The sequence below is a fragment of the Adiantum capillus-veneris genome, chromosome 1 (genome assembly GCF_014529385.1).
Source record: "Adiantum capillus-veneris isolate H3 chromosome 1, ASM1452938v2, whole genome shotgun sequence".
Taxonomy (NCBI): domain Eukaryota; kingdom Viridiplantae; phylum Streptophyta; class Polypodiopsida; order Polypodiales; family Pteridaceae; genus Adiantum; species Adiantum capillus-veneris.
Genome location: NC_140931.1, coordinates 54,388,793 through 54,403,659, shown reverse-complemented (window position 1 = coordinate 54,403,659; position 14,867 = coordinate 54,388,793). Strand labels below are relative to the sequence as shown.

The following is a 14,867-nucleotide window of genomic DNA, read 5'->3' as shown; positions in this document are numbered from 1 at the left end:
CTTCTGAGGTTTTTCCTCCTTCAGACCTTCTATCCACAACACGTAAAGGAAAAGAATTAGCTTTGCCAGAGCGCCAGGGAACCGAACTTTCCTCTGGGGATCCCGGACCGAGTACAAGTGGAGAAGCCTCAGTCTCCAAAATATTTATCCCGGCTTCCTTGGAAGAATTTGTCGTCGACCCTGCCATTTCAGCCTTTTGTTCCTCACTTACTTTAAATTTTCTTAGTTTCCAGGGAATCCTTGGCTCACTCTGGGTTGGTATGACACTCCTTTTATCTTCTTTGATATTAATCAATAAATTAAGGTGTTTAGGGAAATTGTGGGATATAGTGAAGAGGTGGGTTGGCAAATGAAGGTAGCGCAGAGAACCAGGGGTTGGGCCGAGGAAAGCCCAACCCCCCCGCACCGATAGCTCAATTGGATAGAGTGTCTGGCTTCGAACCAGGTGGTTAGGGGTTCGAGTCCCCTTCAGTGCCAATGCCTCCGCCCATTTATGGCTTTATTTTGTTTTGAAACGAGCAAAAAACGAATAACAGGGATGGGGGCAACATGAATTCCATCCCACCGGGCCCCCTTGTTCGAGGTGTTGCCACGAATCTGGTTGATTATCCCGTTTTCTGCCCATTCGCTCCCCTAGCTTCTGTCCTTTTCCCGCTCTTCGGACATATTCACCCCGTGTGGGCAGCCCTTTGGATCGGACAAAGCACTAATCAATGGTTTTCGGGCTGGGCTTTCTTTCGCGGCTTCATTTCGGTTTTAAATCGCCGGGGTCCTGCGCAGGGCAGGCAACATCATTTCCCTTCTTTCCTTGCCACAGTACAGACGGCATTGCGGGGCGATCCTTTATTACGTATTATAAGAAACACTACAAAGGTAGCAATAAAGGTTAGAGGACGTGAAGGCGGAGTGGGAACGGAAGGACGCGCGCAGAATAATTGCTACCTCCCCTCCCACGCAGGGAAACGGAAAGGGGTCAATCACCCACAAGCTTTTTTCGTAACTTAGCTTTGCAAACAAAAGAATGGTAAGAAGGATAGGAATCGTTGTGACGGCGCAGGATCCACCCTGATCACCTTTGCTGAAGTCCGGTGTTGCTGAACAATACCAATGTGGTAAGGTGTTGCTAAACAAGACAATGTGCCACTTTCGTTTGCAGTCCACAATGCGCGAAAAGCGATTAGCTACGAATGGATAGGCATGGTCCAATGCCAGCGAGGGGCGTGATAGATAGATCATTGGGCCTGGCCTCGTAGTCGTAGTGCCGGTTTACGTGCTGGAATACCATGGGGAATGATGGATTTGCCATCAGCACCATCGCACGATCTTACATAGACACGTCGCCAGCGCATACCTGCTCACTAATGTACACAGTGGTAAACGGTAATCATAAGTACGTGTGTAAGATGGGCTTAGTACGAGAGGACCGGCATCGAGTCGTTGTCGAAATCATCTTCAACGAAAAAAAGTTATTAATGACCCTAAGGATTGAAAATTTCCTAAAAGCGAGAAAGACCTAACTTTTACCTTTTTAGTGACTAAGTTAGCGACTGACGCAAAATACACTCTTGCAGACACCAAAAATAGTGCAATTTACGAAAAAGACAGTAATTAGCCCTTCGCCAATCCGTTTGTATCATGGGTAATTTGGTAACCACATCTATAGTATAAAAAACATTTCTTTTGTCTTGACCTAGACCATACGATCTGAGGCTAAGCCCCTGCCCTGCTACGTGCCATTTAGTTTAGAAAACGTAAGTTATAGCAAGCGTAGCTCTGGAATTTTGGGTGGGGAGCCAGAGCGTAGCGATAAGACTGTTTCTTTACTTTTTTTTTGTTTTTTAATAATTATTATTAATTACAAAATGACGCTTGTAAGAAAAGGTAAGCAAAATCAACGTTTTAACTAATCCTTGGAATGGAACGGTTAAAGATTTAACCTTATCCTAACTCACAAAAAAGTAGCATAATTGGCATATTTAAGATGTACGGGTTTTTTGAGTTGAGGTGGATAACCAATCTATCCGATTGGTTCGTAAGACAGCCGCAGAAGCGATAGCACCGGAGAGCTCAATTACCTTTCATGCCCTTTCACTGGTTTTCACCATCCTAGCTTTCTTTCACTTTTTAGTGATAGTGATTTTATTTGTTTTTTTTTGTTTTCCCTCTTTTTTTTGCATTATAATATATGATTTCGCGGTGGTTTACGTAGGGTCCTATCGACCCATAGAACTCTACGGAAAGTGTAGACGGAAGTACAGGAGTAGTGTTGACGGAGGGTGTTGGCATTTTTGTTTTCGCCGTTGTTTAATCATAAAACACAAAGAACAGCCATGAATATTAGTATTAATAACCGCAAAACAAAGTTTTAAAGTAACAATGAATTTAGGTTGTTGTTTTAATTTTAAAAAGCCCCCAACAAACTCCCCGCAGGCTCCAACCCCTGGCCCAATTAATGAGGTTCCCCCCATTAACCTACCGCCAGCAGAAATTCGCCCATTTGAAACCGAACTTACTTTATCACACTGGGTTAAAGAGACGGCGCCGTCAAGTACATCCGCGGTGCCGCCGCAGGCTGCAGAGACAGCAGAGATAGTCAACCTTGCTTCACCTTTCGAATTCTTAAACTTTACTGTAATTTACATGATCGCCTTGGCCTTGATCATTCTAGCAGTCATTTACAGAAAACGTATAAACTTTTTAGTGTAAAGATGGTAAAAACAAAACGCTCTTTATGATATAGTCAAAAGAAAAGGATTGGAAGCCGGGATCACTTCCTCTGCTTAAGAGCATCCCTATCATTTAGTGGATCCAAGTCCATGGCCTTTCTTAGGGTCACTTGGAGCCCTAGCAAGCACTATTGGTGCTGTTATGTGTATGCATTCATTTACAGGAGATAGAGCACTTTTTGCCTTGGGCTTAGGATTAATCTTATATACTATGTTCGTATGGTGGCGTGATGTTACATGTGAATCTACTTACGAAGGACATTACACTAAAGTGGTATAATTAGGGCTTCGTTACGGTTTTCTTTTGTTTATCGTCTCGGAGGTTATGTTTTCTTTAGCCTTTTTTTGGGCCTTTTTTCATTCCTCTTCGGCACCTGCAGTAGAGATTGGAGCTATTTGGCCCCCTAAAGGAATTGAAGTTTTAAATCCTTAGGGAATCCCTTTTCTAAATACCCTTATTCTCCTTCTCTCTGGAGCTGCTGTGACTTGGGCTCATTATGCCATACTCGCAGGTTTAAAATAATAAGCAGTTCATGCTTTAGTAGCTATCGTTTGGCTGGCTTTAGTTTTCACTGGGTTTTAAGGAATGGAATATTATGAAGCACTTTTTATCATCTCTGACGGTATTTATGGGTTTACTTCTTTTTTAGCTACTGGGTTTTATGGGTTCTATGTCATTATAGGAACTATTCTCTTGATGATACGCGGTATTCGTTAATATATGGGCCATTTCAGTCCTTTACATCACTTTGGCTTCGAAGCAGCTGCTCGGTACTGGTATTTTGTGGACGTGGTTTGGTTATTTCTATTTGTCTCTATCTATTGGTGGGGAGGTTCATGACAAGGTATGGGCCTTGCCCTTCCCCAACTCGTTTACAACGCGTTGTAAACCTTAACCACAGGGTCTACTTTACTATTTGGCTTTGCGACCTTAAACACAAAGTTTACTTCTTACACTAACACTGAAAAGAAACCTAAGTTGTGTTTTTTGTTTTGCATTGGGTATTAATATTCATGAAAGTTTCTATAGTTGCAGCATTGACAAATCTATGAATACAGCGGCATAGATAGGCTGCTTTAGTGGATACGAACCCCCAGAATGTCCCATATCTCTGTCTTTCGCTACATTAGGCTCCACTTCTACTTGTGTTTGTGTTTAAGTTAAACATGGTGTTTTTAATTTTTTTTTGTTTTTGTTTTTTTATTTATTTAATAAGCAAAGCCATAAATATCAAGAACAAACCTTGTGTTGGTGTTAGCAAAGCGGAGCCAACGCAAGTCCTTTGGATGCATGCTAAGGCATTCTTGCCTCTCGAATCAAATAAAGTCAACAGAATGTAAATTGATTGACCGTTACCGCTTCATCTTACTATTTATAAGCCGTAGCTTACTTCGACCCTTCCTATTTTTTATAGAATCTCTGGAGCTTTCCTAGCCACTGTGTTGCTTGTTGGTATTTTCCTTTTGAAGGTTGGTTATCTTAGCCTTACTTTCGATAATTGTTATTAATACGTTTTCTTTGTTGTAAACTCTTTCTATTGGTTCGTTTTGGGCTTAGTAAATTTTCTTTTCCTAGCTTTGTCTCATTATATGAATAATGGGGTTTGCTACTTATGGTGGGATTTGGGTATTGTTTTAGATCTATCTTAAGTACATACTTCTGGAATCCCGATGTTATTTCGTGCTGCCCTCTCAGCCCTTCCAACACTTATCCGATTCCTTTTTTCGTGAAGGGAGCGAGCTAACTCCCTTCCCTTGGCTCAGGCGACGTTTAGTTACGTTACGACATTACACAAGGCATCCCCGACCGGCAAACAAAACACAGGAACCCCTCCGCTCCGCGAAGATAACTAAACTACAATTTGTCATTCGATACCTTTTCCCGGTTTTCTCTGCATCGATTTGAAAACGGTCTAGTCGCATATATCACAGGGCTACAAGGGGTTTAAGTCCTCTTATGCGAGGGCAAGGATAGGATAGGCACATCTGTTACAAACAAACAAGGGTCGCACAGAATCCGATGCGCTCGAGCCCGCTACGAATGGAATGCAGCCTTTCACCTGAAGAAAATTCATTATTCTACGAGAATGTTTGCAAAAGCGTTGCTCGTCGCGGGAGATTCTCTCGATCTGAACTCGGAAGCTGGGATTTGACCTTTTCCGTCGCGCCAACGCATTTACTTAGCGGCCTAGAAACGAGTCATTGACTGGTATTTAAGCAATCTTACCCGTTGCCTGTACGGAGCCCCCTTTTTATATAGTTAGACCATCACCCGTCAACACAGCCTCAACATTATCAGATTCTGAATTCGAAGCAATGCCAACTGTACCGTCTTCGGATTCCACCAATTCGCCAGCCATTACTTTATTAAGTCCGTGAATACGGGTGATTTTGTCTCCCACTTAAACGATGTTAACAACTTTTCTTTCTGCCCTTTGATTTGCAAATGATGCTACGTCAGGTTGAATGTTTATTACCTGGCGAAAAGGAGAGGTAAAAATGAAACCTTCTTCATGATGAAATGGGGGCTGAAAGTCGCGATTACGTGGATTTGTTAGCCATAGCTCGTTGCAAGCCGATATAGTAATTAATCATTCGCAGCGTTAGACGACCGTTTTTTTGAAATTTCGGATGCTAGTCGAGAAACTGTCAAACCTGCTTAATTGCTCGTTGCTTCTCGAAACGAATTGCATAATTTTTACTTTCTTCAAGTTCCGTTTCCGTGCAGTCGTTGTCAGTTGCATCGACGAGATCTCGTCGTTCCCTATCCATCTGCGTAAGTCCAATAATGCGAATCTCTAAGCTTTCATTTCCGCTTGTTGCAATTGCCCTTCGAAGGTTGTTTTTCAGTCGCTTCTGTGTGGCGCTCTTCTGCATCTCGAATCGTATGAAATGCAGGGATTCGCGGGATAGCATTTTATCATATCCTGTGATAGAATGGGAAAAGATTTCCCAAAGACATGCTTTTTTGCCGTCATTCCTATTGTAACGTTTACCTGGCTTCTCTGTCTTGTGGCAAGTTGGCATCCCTATTACAAGGCCCCGTAGGCTGCAAAGGTGGACTGAAAGAAACTCCTTCCCGTAATTGCAAACGCTAATAGCAGATTTTAAGTTTTGTTGCCCTGGCTTTAGAGCGTTGTACCTAGTAGTTAGTCTTATAATGTTAGCTACCTTGTCTTTTACTAAGTTATTGCACTCAGTAACGTTTCAATCTTGCTTTTGCTAAAGCAGCCTTTTCTTCGTTGCATCTAGCAATAGCAAAAGCAAAAGTCGAATTAATCAACATTTTTTACATCTTTTCTGCTGTTTCTATTAAAGAGAAAATTCATAGAACGCGAGGATCAATTGTACAGTAATGTCTAAAGGTAGGATTGAGAAGGCTATTGAAGGTGTCTCGAATCACTCGAATCCCCTTGGTTCCTAATCCAACGTTACCTACGCTTAGCGATAGGGGACAGGCGTATTGATGTACAACCTAGGTGACTTTGGATTTTATAAAAATGGATCCTATTTGCGCTATCCGACTTATGTGAATAGTTTGGCTGAATAAGTGCTCCCTGAGCGTGCGAGTCACATGGCTTCTTCACTGTTAAGGTCCCATTTGAATATTGTCTTTTCTGAGCTATTTCGTAGTAACGGTTATTTTTATTGCATTGGCATTGAATTTTCTTTTCCGAGAATCATCACTTAACGCCTCGCTCATGCTATCGTTGATTGATAAGGTGCCGTTTCAGGCTATAGGGGGTCGGATTCGCTTCTTTGAGAGCCAGGACTCTCTTTTTCTTTTTTCAATCGCTTGTTTATTTTGCTTTTCTTGTCGGGATCTTGCTTGATTAAGCCCTTATCCTTTCGATTGCTGAGGGTTTGCGTCGTCTACTATGCGTGCTTTGCTTCTTTAATTCATAGCCAGCGCCTGCTACAAGAATGAACAACCATTATCCCTCTTCCCTTCGGTTGAGTGGCTAAAGCCCCTAGCACAACATTTACTGGCACTTACTAGATAAAGGTTACATGGCGGAAATAGCTTAATGGTAGAGTATAGCCTTGCCAAGGCTGGAGTTGAGGGTTCGAGTCCCTTTTTCCGCTTGCAGAATTGCTATGGTCTGCACTATAGATTGTCGTACAGGGCTATCCTCAATACTAAAAATAGAGCAAGCAAGTTAGATTTTGTACTATCTGTACTTAGACATGGTTCTGTAGAATCTCAGGGTTACGTAAGGATAACTATACTTTATCACTGGGCTGGGCTTATAGACCGGGAGATCTCTTCTGTTTACCTGGGCCCGGCATTAACGTAGTAAACATTGCTGCGGACACATCGATCTTTATAACCGAACCGTGCTAGTCGAAGACTGTTGCATATGTCTGGTCTCCTGCACTGCACAGATTAGCGACCGAAAGACCCGACCCTAGCACAGGAAGGATTATGGATCATTAGTCAACAACTGCTCTGCTGATGTAACAAGTACCAGCTTGTATATGTCAAAGCATGTGGCTACAATTTGAACCCACCATTCGCTACCCTTTTTATATAATAAAAGCGCAATGGCTGCCGTGTGCAATACCCATGCCGGCATGTTTGTAATAGATGAGCCTCTTGCTTTATGTTTTGTGCCTATCCCCGCTCTTTGCCCCATTACTATTTCACTTTTTAAGAGCTAAAAAAAAGCTTAATCGCAATCTGGCCGTAGGGACCGAGTTTGAGTAAAGGAAATAAACAGCCTTTACGGTTCTACACTTTGCTAAATCGACCTATCAACTCATAGTTGCCGTTTAGGCACCTTGGGGTTCATTGCCCAGGCCACGCAAACTACCTTTAGTTTGGTTAGAGAACCGGAACCACAAGTGGTTGGGTTGACTTGGGTAGCGCGTTTAACAGGGACCTCTACCCCCAGGCCCGAAAAGCGAAAGCAAAAACAACATTTTTTTTATCATCAATACGAATTTAAATAAGATTCTTGTATAATAATCCATGCGTAACCAGGAACAATTCAATTAGTGCGACGACGAAACATAATCGTAACTAACTGCTTATCGGGGTTTGGAACTACTTCTCGGCCCTGGCTTCTCGCAGACTTATCGACGCGTTGCAGATGGTGGATAAACCATACTGGTATAGATTACCTGTACAAGCAAGCATTTAGAGTAACCTGCTTGTTGTTCATTGTTATCTCGGTGTTGCTAGCTTTGGCTGTTTACTGCTTCTTTTCGTTACGTGGTTTTTTGTTCTTTGAGTCCCTTCCTGGCATGCTAACGCAGCCCCTTAGGCGGGCTTGTGGAAACAAACAACCACGCCACTGTAAATGTTATGAATACAAGATGATTATCACCTTTAAACAAACAAAAACAAAAACATGCTGAGGATCAATCGAAAGATAAGTCCTTAGCTTCTTTATTAACAATAAATAAGCATTTTTCATCCTTACCTTCTTTGTCTTCTAACAGTACGGTTTTAGAAGATACTTCAAGGTTAAATATATCCCCAGCTTCTTTGCCCCCGAATGCTTCTTTGTCTAAGCCTTTACTTTCTTGGAACAAAATCCGTTTTTTATTGGGATTTTCCCTTTTTGATATTATCAAACATAGAAATAAGACGACTATCGGAAACATCCGCAATTAGGGATATGCCCGTTTAGCTGAAGAAAAGGGCAATAGTGAAGTAATGCCTAAGGTGTCCATGATGTCTTTTTATTTTCCCCGCACTTTTCTTTTTTTTTGTACTCTATGTTATGACTGAGAATAGTTATCTTCTCAACAATAATTAAATGACGAAGAGTTCACTTGTATGAAGTGGGAATCTTACATACAGTTTTGTATAGCAACGTTATAGCTGTCGACTATTTCACAACTACACCGAAAAAACCCAACTTTGCCTTTATTTAATTAACCTCCAAGTTTGAGGTAACGGCTTACATACTAGGTATTGACTACAACTTGCAGGAACATTTAGTGGTCCTCGCTGATTTACACGCATGGGAGTTTACGTGTCCTATGCTGCTTGAGTTAAAACGTGGGCTAGCTGTATTTCCGGCTACTAGACTATCATCATTGCCGGGTGCAGCACTTGACTGCTTTGCCTGGTCAAACGAAACAGGTAGAGACTGACAAGGTTTTTTCGCTACATGCTCTACTCGAAGGGCAAAGGTAGTCAGGCTTCCTTTCCATCGATATCATCAACTCTGACTTTTAAAACAAACCTAACTAGCATAATGCTAACGGGGAAAACGGGATTCGAACCCGCGGCTTCTGGCGTGACAGACCAGCACTCTAACCGACTAAGCTATTTCCCCTGCCCCGGCCGGAGGTGGAGGATTCATTAAGCCCCCATCCCTGTTATTTGTTCTTTGAAGATGTTACGTGCAATTTACGAAGTAATATGTGCTGTGTTGTCCAATATAGCCCTAGTCATTCTATTTTACTCTGCATGCATCTTTTTTGAAGCCACTCCATAAAAGCTCCATACATACTTATGTAAATAAACGCGACGGCGCCTAAATGCCTGCTGGCGGCTTTTTTGGTGCTTTTTCCCTTTTAAAAACTAGCGTAGCACGAATATTTTTTACCACAGTATTACGTCTTATTATATTCGTGTTTGGAATTTTGGATGTCCTACTCCTGCGGGATGTCTTATTTCTGTTTTTGCGAAACTTTAGATCCTTGTTCCTGGATTTTATGCTTTTGCTTTTGTTTTCATGGAATCTACCTCTAGAAAATTGATTTTTTTTTGAGAGGTGAAACTTTTTTTTATTCTTCTTGCGGTTGCGTTTGTAAGAGGGACTTCTGAAAAGGAAAGCTACGAGCCCTGCGATAACTACAGCATACCCACCCTTAATTAAATTGAAAATCAACCCTTTGACCTTGTTACAGTCACGCCAAATCTTAGTTGGTTCAATCCAAACTATTTTCTTGTTCAATGGTTTTGACAAAATAATTCCCGGTTTACGCGGCTTTGGCAAAAGAAGTCTTGGTTCATAAAAATGAAGCTCCTTTACTTCTACTTTTTCTAGATTCGAATCTTCGATTCCAACAAAATTATACCTTGCTTATTCAGTAATTGACACCTCTGCTGTCACTTCATGTTTTAAAAGGATTACAGGAGTTTTCAGTCCTGTATTCACCAAGATCATATTTGATGAGCGTAACAGTTTGATTAAACCCTTGTCCCTATCATGCCTTTTATTTCCATATCGCAATAGCTTTACTAAATATTATAGAGCGCCTTCACGTAGTAAAGTGGAACTGGAATTATGTAGTTAACCTAAGCTCTGACATTGCTGCATAAGCTTGGCTCCTGAACCGTACATGAGACTGATGATCTCATACGGCTCTTCCCGTCATGTTAGCGTCTTCTCTTTAAGCTATGGCGAAAGGCGGGCGTTTTAAACTATAGTACGATTTTACTTATAATTGTAAACAAAGACAGTTAAGACAGTGATTTAACACGAGTTTAAATACCTTTACCTTACATATGATTTGCTGTTATTTACAATTAATAATCAATAAAGTCAATGGGTCTCCATGTTAGCCCTGGAGCTTGGTGGAGAATCCTCTTTCTAAGAGCATACAGCCAGGCAGGCCTTCCGTTTCTGGAGCTTCATGGGCGTTGCCCCGTTCCCTAACCGGATGCTTAGACGTGAGCTACACTTCGTAGAAGATGCCGCAAGCGTAAATGGTTCGTCCTAGACCTAGAATGAAAGAGCCATCAATAACTTACTTTTCTTGGGCGTCTAGGGACGCTCAATGACAATCCCCAAGTTGTCACTGCCTTACTTTTTCCGCTATTACGATAATGAGTCCCTCGGTGCAGTCAGCACCGTCGATTGTCGGGCAACGAGGCTTACACTCATTCATTGTTCGTCCTATGTGTGCTCTAGGCCTTTTGCTTTTGTGGCTTCGAGGGTAGCTACCTTTCTATTAAATCAAGGCCTGAGAGTTGGCTGAACATCCCAGCTATTGACGTGGCAACTAACGATCTCTGTTTTTTTGTCTGTTTCTGGTTAGAGTTCGCGTCATTAGTAGTGCGGGTCATTCCGCGGATATTGCTTGGGACTAACAGATCACACTGGGGAATGATTAACCAAAGCTCGTTTTGCTTTCTTTTATTTTTGTTTTGTTTTTCGTTATAAGGTCTGTTCTTATCTTAATATCCATGGGAGCTTGTAAAAAGATGAAAACATGAAAATGAAAATGAAAGGGATCCAAAACAAAAGTAGTGTCATTTTCATCGAAAATAGTGTCACTTTCATCATCATCGGGAGGTTGAACTTTCCTAGATCGACTTCCTGTCCCATTTGCTTCGGCATGATAATTTAAATTTTAATAAATAAAATGAAAGAAAATATGATAAGAAAAGAGAAAAATCAAGATAGAAAAAGAAATTAAAAAAACACATAAATTACAACCGTGCTTGCGTGAAAGGGAATGGAAAAGGGAACCGTTAGGATCGCCCATCAGCTTAGGACCACCAGGTTGACGTCGCCGCATCGGCTAGATCTGGCAAGTCGAGGCTATTGAGATCGAAAACACAGTGGACTTAACGGCTTCGTCTATCACACTGTAAAGCCGATAGATTGTATCATTTGCGATAGCACAGACTGCAATAAATATCAGCAATCCTGCAATCATCCCATTCGACTGATAGGGTTGGTGGTTACTTCAGTTACTAATTCGTTAACTAAAGTTACTTGAGGCTAAATCAGCTAAGGTTGTGGATTAGCTATCTCCTTTTTTCCGAGTCGTAGTTTTTTCAGAATAGAACTAACCATAGGGATAGGGACTTTACTTGCACTCTTACTTTCGTCACTTTTGTTTGTACCCCTTTTGTTGCTATCCCTTGCTAAAGCCCGTGGCTGCCACAGTAAGGGCAACTAAAAGGCTCAAAAGACTCTTTTTGGCATGCATTTATGCTCGTCAATTCAAGGCCACATTTTGGTTTTATTTGTTTTGCAAGGCAGATGCGGTTCTTTGATCCTATTCGCTACTTATCTGTTGCCATTGTATGTTATTGGAAGGTTCAACGCCTTTGGTCATAACTGGCCAGGTGGGATACTTGACCTCTTAACGTTGATTGTCGATTTTTCAATCTGATGATGAATCATCGAACCCACTCTGCGGAAGCGGAGCTACCATATCAGTTATCGTGGATGCTCAGGGCAAAACTGGAACTACTTTATCCATCTTTCAAAAGAAATTATCTAACCTATAGGTAGTTTGCAGGCCAAAAACACACTCGCTAAGCTATCAAAGACCGTTAGTTAACGTTTAACTTGCTATATTCAAATCCAAGACCGAAGCACAAGAGATTCTTGTTGAGAGAGAATAAGTTTTGCCATCCATTACCACGCACGCAAACTACCTTTAGTTTGGTTAGAGAACCGGAACCCGGCGCCGACGATTGAACGAGTTGTTTGTCGCTTCATTCAACGGTAGGGGTCTGGGCCGTGAGTAACTTGGTGCAACATGGAGATCGAATTCTTGCATTCTATTTAGTTTGTTTTTTTTTGCGGAACAGAAAGCGACATCGAGGGAAGGAAACAAGGCAACCTACACTCGTGTAGGCTTGAACTGATCGCCGGCTACTCCCTTTCCAGAGGGTAGGTCCGTAAGATGGTTAGGGAAGGTTTCATAAGGTAGTGTTCGCAGTCCTTGCCGGTAACCTCGCTTTGTAGTCCTAACCACTAATAGTGGCAGTGGCATTATTACCTTGCCCTTCGTAGTTACTACCACTAACAGTGGCATTTTTTATAACTTCTTTGCCATCATTTCGACTAAGGATTGAAGAACGAAAGCGCTCATTTAAGGGAACAAGTGAATCTGTTAAATGAACGGGTTATTCACTTGAAACGGTCGGAAAAGTTTATGTTTGACTTGTATTCTGATCAAGTTAGGCGTAAATATGGGTTTATACAATTGACACAAAAAGGCAATTCAGTGGAAGAGCAGGGGCAGTTACGTGCAAAGACAGTGAAATTCAAAGGACAACCGCAGAGTACGACAGGAGACAGAAATCACTCCTCTAGATCTGATCTAGGGGGCGCTAGTAAAGACAGCAATCTTAGTGTCAGTGAGCCGCTTCGGATCATGAGCCCAACTGAGGAATATTTTATTAATTATACTTTGATGCTATGGCTGGATTTTGCCACAGACCTTTATTCCCATTGATCAAATGGGTTGTAAAAAAAAACTGCAACGAATACAAATATATTGTCGCTACTTCCTTGGCTGTAACTTTTACTTCGGAGATGGAAGTGACTCCTTTTAGGTTAGGAGGGGGCGCCTTTAGTTTAGTTTGGTAGAACGTGGGTCTCCAAAACCCGATGTCGTAGGTTCGAATCCTACAGGGCGTGTTTTTTCTTACCTACCCAAGGATTGCTTAAGCGGTACACATTAAAATTGAAATAGGAATAGAATTAATTTTCGTCGTTAGAAAAGCGGCACATCTGCTATTTGTTTCCTGAAATACTTTTTTGGACAGAGAAGAGGCGAGGAGGTAGGGGGAGGATTCGACAGATATCTTTTAAATCCTTCCCCCTTCCCAATATCAAAATCTTATCTTAGGTAGGACGATTCTTAACTAAATTTCATCGAATATTTAATTGGTTACTCTGTCGGTATTACAAGTATGCAGTTACAAAAAATCTAGCTAGGGTTATCGGAATTAAGCCTAACACGATTCCAGATAGTAATGCTTCAACCATTTTAATTTGTGAATGTTTAATACAAATACTTACCAAAGTAAACGCATTAACTAATAATTAATCGTTAGTAGGTGCGATGGATTAGTAAGCGCTGTGTGTAAAACTTTTTTCGTCCCTATTTACTTTTTTTTTCCTTATTTTCTGCTTTATTTTAGCATATTAAAGCAATTCAAATAGTCTGACAGTGCTTTGCCTATTCGTTTTTGGCTGGCATTTAGGAAGTTTTATGTTATAAGCTGTAAGTCGGGCTATCTACAGTTAACTTTATACCTTAAACGGTGTAGAGTCACTATGTATAGGAGTCTGGCCGTTAATGACACGGGCATGGCTCGTTGTAGTCCTTGCTTGGGACGCTGACATCTAAAGCTCCGTTGGTTTATCAAGCAAGTTAAAGGCCGCTAGTAAAGTAAGATTATTCGCTATCCTGCCTGAGGCAATGAAAATTAAATTGAAATGCCAGAAATATCGGTAAAACAAATCAAATAGAAACCTTTTTCTAATGGATTAGCTTTTTTCCTTATTCTCATGTTTATTTGCTTCGCGTGCAGAACGCTCAAAAACTCCGCCGATGCCTACGGAAAGGCCACAGGCAGAGTCCTCTAATTCCCTAGTCTTTACTAACAATTCGAAGGGAGTTCCACAAGAACCTGCTCCGGGCAGTAGCTCAGGTTCAAGTGATTCAGTGCCTGACTGGGAAGGGACCCTCCCACTTTGGCAGATTGGCTTAAAGATATTATATCCTCGGTCTTTTTTAAAGTTCTTGTATGTATTGGATTTTTTTAAGTGCCTTCTCCCCAAAAATCCTGTCTTGGCCCAGATCTACTGGTCTGGGGCCCAGCCCCTGTAGCGTGAAAAGCTTGGCAAAAAAAGTGAATCATGCCATCTCGAAGTCAGAAACGTATGCCTCTAGCTCAGCGCGTTGTCTAGAAGCACATTCGCCTAATGAGCAAAAAACCCTAATGAAGGATGTAGAGAAAACAACACTTATGCAAGAATAGCGAAACGCTATACCGAAAGCTATCCGCTTCTAACTCTCCAACTAAGCCCCATTGCGGCTACAGGCTGCCCATCGTGACCATCCCGTTTTATGTTGCTGCATGAAGCTGACTGTCCAAGCTGCCACTTTCCATGTATTGATTGATAGATTAGCAATTTGCTGCTTTATTAGCTGCCTTGCAGTAGCTTAATAAGGGAACGAGGTTAGCTCAAAGAACGTAAACTTAAACTTGGCAAGCTGAATCTTACATAGGTGGCTTGTTTTTGTGTTGCTTCGAACCTAGAGAAAATACAAGCCTTTTTGAAGGAAGCGATAACACGTAACAGGGCATACGTAGGCGCGAAGCCGCTGAAATCGTATTGGCATGGCCTAATCGCATACTACGCTTAGGACAAGAGTCGTCACTATGTTATACAACCTTAGACCCTACTTACGTGTAACACGGCG

The 14,867-nt window shown here is 41.7% G+C and overlaps 3 non-coding genes and 1 pseudogene across 3 annotated transcripts; 2 read left to right on the top strand and 2 right to left on the bottom strand.

Annotated features, from left to right (window-relative positions):
- The first annotated feature begins 402 nt into the window (after positions 1 to 402).
- On the top strand, positions 403 to 476 carry TRNAR-UCG (transfer RNA arginine (anticodon UCG)). Its single transcript has one exon. It is a non-coding gene; the product is annotated as a tRNA-Arg (tRNA).
- An 8,466-nt stretch (positions 477 to 8,942) lies between these two features.
- Positions 8,943 to 9,016, bottom strand: TRNAD-GUC (transfer RNA aspartic acid (anticodon GUC)). Its single transcript has one exon. It is a non-coding gene; the product is annotated as a tRNA-Asp (tRNA).
- A 125-nt stretch (positions 9,017 to 9,141) lies between these two features.
- LOC147464807 (uncharacterized) lies at positions 9,142 to 10,990 on the bottom strand (annotated as a pseudogene).
- Positions 10,991 to 12,998: 2,008 nt separating this feature from the next.
- TRNAW-CCA (transfer RNA tryptophan (anticodon CCA)) lies at positions 12,999 to 13,072 on the top strand. Its single transcript has one exon. It is a non-coding gene; the product is annotated as a tRNA-Trp (tRNA).
- The last annotated feature ends 1,795 nt before the right edge of the window (positions 13,073 to 14,867 follow it).